Genomic DNA, 6,937 nt, shown 5'->3' with positions numbered 1-6,937 from the left:
CTCCGCCCCCACCCCCTCTCCGGCCTATCACCCTCACCTTAACCTCCTTCCACCTATCGTATTCCCAATGCCGCTCCCCCAAGTCCCTCCTCCCTACTTTTTATCTTAATCTGCTTGGCACACCCTCCTCATTCCTGAAGAAGGGCTTATGACCGAAATGTCGATTCTCCTGTTCCTTTGATGCTGCCTGACCTGCTGCGCTTTTCCAGCAACAAATTTTTAAGCTCTGATCTCCAGCATCTGCAGTCCTCATTTTCTCCTTAGGATAAGGGGTAGCAAATTTAAAACAGAATTGAGGAGAAACAACTTCTCCCAAAGGGTTATGAATCTGTAGAATTTGCTGCCCCAAAGTGTGGTGGATGATGGGACAGTGACTAAATTTAAGGAGGAGTTAGACAGATTTTTAATTGGTAATGGCTTGAAGGGTTATGAAGAGAAGGCAGGAAAATAGGGGCGAGCAGCATATCAGGCATGATCAGACAGGAGCAGACTCGATGGGCTCAATGGTCTAGTTCTGCTCCTATGCCTTATGAATTTATGTGTAATCTTTATTTCACGACAACATTATCAATGGTTCCCTGAGGTCAGTCACTTATGTAAGACCAGATTCTGCTTGGTCACAAACTTCGGCAAACAACAATGTTGTTTTACTGATGTAAGTTGATGGGGGAGTTCACCCAAATTTCTTCAAATAGAACCGAAAAATATTTAATGCCTACCTGAAAGAGCAGGCAGCACCTCAGGTTAATGTATCACCCATAAGAACTCAGAGTATGATTTGAACTTAGAAAACGGGGAGTGCTCCTGACTGATCCACATCTCTGCTGTCTTAACCACACCCTGAGGCAAAAGCCATCCATGCTCTGAAAGCCATGGACCTTCCTGTTGTCTCAATACCACGGCAAGTTGCGCATCCAATTGATTGAGAAAAGGCCACAAATTTACCTTTCCCCGTTAATTGTTTTGTTTTGTACGATCTGGCTAGCAGTGACACTACTCATCCACATCTTCTCTCTGTGCTTTCCACATCACTTAGGGAAGTAAAAAGGACAGTTGTACATTTGACTGCTTCATTTTCTTTGAACATCTGTTACATTATTGAAAGCGAAAATGTCATTATTTGCAAAGCTTTCACTACTGCCATCTAAATGACATGCTTTAAAACGTTAGCAATGGCACCTGTGCCCTTTCTGAGTGCGCCAAGTCTGTCCTCCCAAGGACAGCTGATGCAGTGGAATGGCTTTCAGTGTGCAACTGTGGGTCCTGGAGAAATATATATCCATCTATATATATAAACACACAGGCTGCTATGAGCAGAGGAGCAACCGCACCATCACTTAGTATTTAAAAAAAAGGAGACGTCTGGATGTATTATGGCTGCCACAAGCAATAAAGCTCGAGAAGCAGTTCAAGGTCATTTGCTTTTTGTGAGTGTCTTTAGAATTGAAGGGGTTGGACCGCAGATAATGTTAAAGGAAGGATGTGTGCTCTTAACTGGGGAAGTAGACATTTTTGCCATTGTACAGGGAGGTGCAGAGTGAACAGGGAAAACTGCTTTGAAAAATAAATTGAGATGTTGCAATTGATATTCTTAGGTTTTTAAGAAATGGAAATATTTAAATCCAACTAGAATTTCACAGACGCGCAGAAAAGATAAACAGAACTCTAAATTCATTGCATAACAGCAGGGTAGATTCTTTCTAACTGGATATCTCTTTAGGAATGGTTACCTATCTGAATTGTTTTTCTTTGATTTTCAAATGCAATTTATCTCTTTGAATTATTCTTTGGAATTTTCTTTGTCTGCCTGCCCCCCACAACCACTGATGCCCAACTCCTACATCATATCTTCTTGTTGTGGTATGATTTCACAGATCCTGTAGCAGTTTAATGGTAAAAGCAATTGACCATTCTTAATACCTAGTGTTAATGCAATTGGCAACATAGGACCTGTCAACAGCTCAGCCTTTGCCTTATGCCTACAGACTCAAATCTCTGGAAAGCAGTCTTGAGAGGGAGCCCTTACAAATATATTGGTTTGTAAGTGCATCAGGTAATTAAGAAGGCAAATGGAATACTGTGTTCATTGCCAGAGGAATGGAGCTTAAAAATATGGAGGTTATGCTGCAGCTCTATAGGGTACTGGTGAGGCCACACCAGTTGGACTGCATGCAGTTTTGGTCTCCTTAGAGTCATAGGGTCATAGAGATGTACAGCATGGAAACAGACCCTTTGGTCAAAGTTTGTACTGGAACCAGAGATGGTGAAGAGAAGGTTCACTAGATTGATCCTGGAGTTGAGAGCTTTATAAAGGAGAGGATGAGTAGACTGGGAAAACACTCATTGCAATTTTGAACAATCAGTTGGGATCTGATTGAAAAATATAAAGTTATGAAGGGAATGGAAAGGATAGAAGCAGGGAGGTTGTTTCCACTAGTGGGAGAAATTAAATCTAGGGGGCATAGCCTCAAAATAAGGAGGAGCTGAGGAGGAACTTATTCACCCAAAGGGTTGTGAATCTGTGGAATTCCCTGCTCAGTGAAGCAGTTGAGGCTGTCTGATTGAATGTTTTTAAGGATTTTTGAACAGTGGAGGAATTAAGAGTTCTGGTGACCAGACTGTAAGTGGAGCTGAGTCCATGAGAAAGAGCCGCCAAGATGTTATTGAATGGCAGAGCAGGCTCGAGGGGTCAGATGGCCTACTCCTCCTCCTATTTCTTATGTTCTTATGTTCTACAACGTCAAATATGTCAATTGGAATCAGAATATTCTGAGCTTTGAGATCCACTCAAGACATCTGAGTGTTGTGATCTGATGTATATATACTTTTAATACAGTGTGTCTCAAATGTCCATCAATCACTACCTTCTTGACAGGATGTTATGTGATAGCCCCATGACTGATAGTCAATCTGCAAACAGCAATAACCGAGTGCAGATGTAGTATACATAATCTTCCAGTCAATCTTATCTGTATATAACATTAACCGCAAGCTAATAAAGCGGTATTCTTGTTTTAACAAAGTTTCCTGTTGATGAGAATCATGTATCATAATAGAACATAGAACATAGAACAATACAGTACTGAACAGGCCCTTCGGCCCTCAATGTTGTGCCGACCTGTGAACTATTCTCAGCTCGTCCCCCTACACTATCCCAAAATCATCCATGTGCTTATCCAATGGTGGCCTGATTTTGAAAATTTCATGAAGAATATACAAGCCTCAGTGCTTCACACATAGAAGGAAACAAATGATGGGGGAGTAGAACAACGATCCAGCCTCAGCATGTGTATGTGCTCCTGAAAATCTATAGGAACCCTACATTCCACTTCTTCCTTCTGGCCAGCAAGCCCCATGTCTGGGTCAGATTATTCACATCAGAGAGTACTTTATCAATAAAAGTCAGATACTATAAAGTTTAAGCAGGGCCAGGAATTAAACTCCATCTGCCACTTCTCCGTCCAAATCTGCAATCAATCTATATCCTGCTGTATACATTGACAGTCCTCCTCACTATCTGCCGCTCTGCCAATTTTGGTGTCATCCACAAATAATCAGATCATCTTCATACGTGTTCCTCTGAATCATTTATATACATTACAAACAACAAAGGTCCAAGCAGACCATCACTAGTTATTGATCTTCAATCCATAAAGCATCCTTTCATCACTACTCTATGTCTTCTATGACCAAGCCAGTTTTGTATCCATCTAGTCAGCTCACCCGGAGCCCATAACACTTTATCTTCTGTACCAACCTGCAAGGAAATACCTTGTCAAATGCTTTATTAACGTTCATGTAGAGAGCAAGCACTGCCCTGCTCTCATCAATCAATCTTGTCATCTCCTCAAAAATCAAACTGGTGAGACATGACCTTCCCCACACAAGTCCATTCACTTCTGAATGTGAATAAGTCCTGTCTCTCAGTATCTCCTCCAACAGCTTCCCCACCAGTAATGTCAGGCTCACTGGCCTGTAATTTTTTGGATTACCTTTCTTTCGCTTCTTAAACAAAGGAATAACATTGGCCTCCATTCTTCGTTAACTATTGCTTTTGGTTTGATACCCCCCCCCCCTCCCCCTCGCACCAAGAAGAAGCCAGTAAAAAAACTGTTTCTCACACGTTTACTTCACTTTTGAGGCCTGCAGTTCATCTTCACATCTGAATCACCTTTGTGGGGCAGATGTTTGTGTTAACTCAGGAAAAATCAACGTGTTTCAATATTGCCATCAGTGCTTTAAACAGTAACCTATGACGGGAAGAAAAAAGCAAAATAACTGTGGATGCTGGAAATGTGAAGCAAAAAAAGAAATTACTGAGAAACTCAGCAGGTCTGGCAACATTTGCTGGGAGAGGAACAGACTTAACATCTCAAATCCAGTGACCCATCTGAAAGCCTGACTTGGAATTATATTGGAGCTTTGGAACCATATTGCTATTTCTTCACTGTTTCCAGGTTAAAAACCTGGAACACCCACCCTGCAACTCCTCATGTGAACCTTCCCTTACTGACTCCGTACTGCTCACTGTGGGTATAGCTCACTTATCTATTTTGTGCAGGAATATGTTGAAATGCATTTACTTCATGTTGAATAGCAAGGGGTTTGTGGAATTTGTGACTATTGGGTAGTAGGCTGGCATATTGCGAAGCATCTGATGATAAAGTAAACTCTCTGAATATTGGACGTACGTTCTTATTATTGATAGCTGAGTGATGGAGATGCCACAGTATTGACCAGCATGAGTGACTGCTCACGCCATCAAGAACCTGATAAGATTGTTCATACTTAGAACTGGAAGACAGAAGAATAGAAGTAGGCCATTCAGCCCAGGGTTTGGTGTCCCTTCAATGTGAACATGGCTCTTATCTGATCATCCTCAATTCCACTTTCCTGCCTTTTCCCCTCACCTTTGATTCCCTCATTGAGTAAAAGTCTGTCAAGCTCAACACTGGATATATTTAACAACCTAACCTCTCATCCCTCTGTGGTAAAGAATTCACTGCACTCTGAGAGAAGGAAGTTTTTCTCATCTTAATTTAATCAATAAAAGGCCCCCATTGTAGTACGTTTCAAGCAGGAACAGAAATTAAATAGAAAGTTGACATTTAAGCTGAATGCAGTACGGATGCACTCCATTATTCCTGCTTACTGTTATGACAGGTAGTCTGAGCAAGTTAAAATATTGCAGACCAGCTGGGAAGAAGGTCCTAGTAGGTGGAAGAAGCCGATAAAAAAGTTGGTCCAATCTTATCAAGTTGACAATATTCAAAAAACACATTGAATTTGTTGTCCCTCCCGGTGTTGTAGCTAAGTGTTCAGGTTAAAGTTTGAAAACCGACCTCCCTAGTCACCTGCTAGCTCTCTCTTATCAGGGCATGCCTTAACAGAATACAACTTCCTCAATAGGAGCACTGCATCTCCTTTTTTTTTGTATTTATTCATGGAATGAGGGCATTGGTGTCTAGGCCAGCGATTATTGCATATCCCTAACAGTTGAGGGTCAACCACATTGGTCTGGAGTCACATGCAGGCCATACCAGGTAAGAATGACAGTTTCCTTCCCTAAATAACATTACTGAATCCAGATGGGTGTTTCTTCCTGACAACTGACAATGGTCATCATCAGACTCTTAATTCCAGATTTGAACTCGGGTCCCAGAACATTATCTGGGTCTCTGGATTAACAGTCCAGTGATAATACCACTAGGCTATTGCCCCCCTTCTTTGCCACTTGTATTACCAAGACCTGTGTTGGAAAACCGGGAACTCTGTCTCTTGTACATGGCTCTACTTGCAGTCCTTTCTCTTTTAGCGTAGACTTGCTTCAAGTGTTGCAATACCACCTGCTGCAGAAGTGCAGCTCCCCTCTCAGAAGATCAGGCTGACTTTTGGATACAACTAACCCATATATGGTGTCAGCCTCAGAGAGTGTCAGTAGCCCTCCTTTATTGAGTTTTTCCCATGGGCCATGAGAAAATGGACTTTTTTCAACTTTTTCCCATTATCTGATCATTATCTTACTGCCAAATATTGCTGAATTACAGTAGATGCAGAGTGCAAAGGTGGTTCACCAGATGTTTCTTGGTATGAAAGGCAATAGCTATGAAGAGAGGTTGAGTAACCTCAGATTATTTTCATTAGAAAGGTGGGGGTTGAGGGGGTACCTGACTGAGGTCTACAAAGTCATGACATACAGGGTGGATAGCAAGAAGCTCTCCAGCGTGGAGGACTCAATTGCTAGGGGTCATGAATTCAAAGTGAGAGGGGAAAAGTTTAAGGGAGATATGCATAGAAAGTTCTTCCTGCAGAGGGTGGTGGGTACCTGGAACACATTGCCAGCGGAGATGGTAGAGGGGGGCATGATAGCATCATTTAAGATGTATCTAGACTGATTCATGAATTGGCAGGGAGCAGAGGGATACAGATCCTTAGAAAATAGCTGACAGGTTTAGATAAAGGATCTAGATCAGAGTAGGCTTGGAGGGCCGAAGGGCCTGTTCCTGTGCTGTAGCTTTCTTGTTCTTTGTTCTTTGTTCTTGAACCCTTTTAAAGGTACACTTTTCACTCGAGGATTGCAGCTGTGGATTGGTTCAAGTCCATCATTCAAAGTTCCAGATCAGATTGAGCCATAGCAACAGGCTGTTTTAAAGCTCTACTGAAGTACTTTGGAACTTTATCTCAGTTATTTCTTTCTAACTAAGAGGAGGTTTAGGCCGGACTGCTTGCACCTCATCACTTCGCTCAATCATACCTCTTGCCATCCCATGCCATTAACTAATCTCTCTCTAGGCCTTGTCAGAGCCCCTTTTCACCTCCCCAATCAAAAATAGAAAAGCCCTTCGAATATTAACTATTTTTCAAAACAAACTTGTATCCATAACCTGACATCAAACATAGCTAATCTTTTAATAACCTCTCTGAGTTTTCAATCAAA

The sequence above is a fragment of the Chiloscyllium plagiosum genome, chromosome 17, assembly GCF_004010195.1.
Source record: "Chiloscyllium plagiosum isolate BGI_BamShark_2017 chromosome 17, ASM401019v2, whole genome shotgun sequence".
Taxonomy (NCBI): domain Eukaryota; kingdom Metazoa; phylum Chordata; class Chondrichthyes; order Orectolobiformes; family Hemiscylliidae; genus Chiloscyllium; species Chiloscyllium plagiosum.
Note: the sequence above shows the minus strand (reverse complement) of the source record.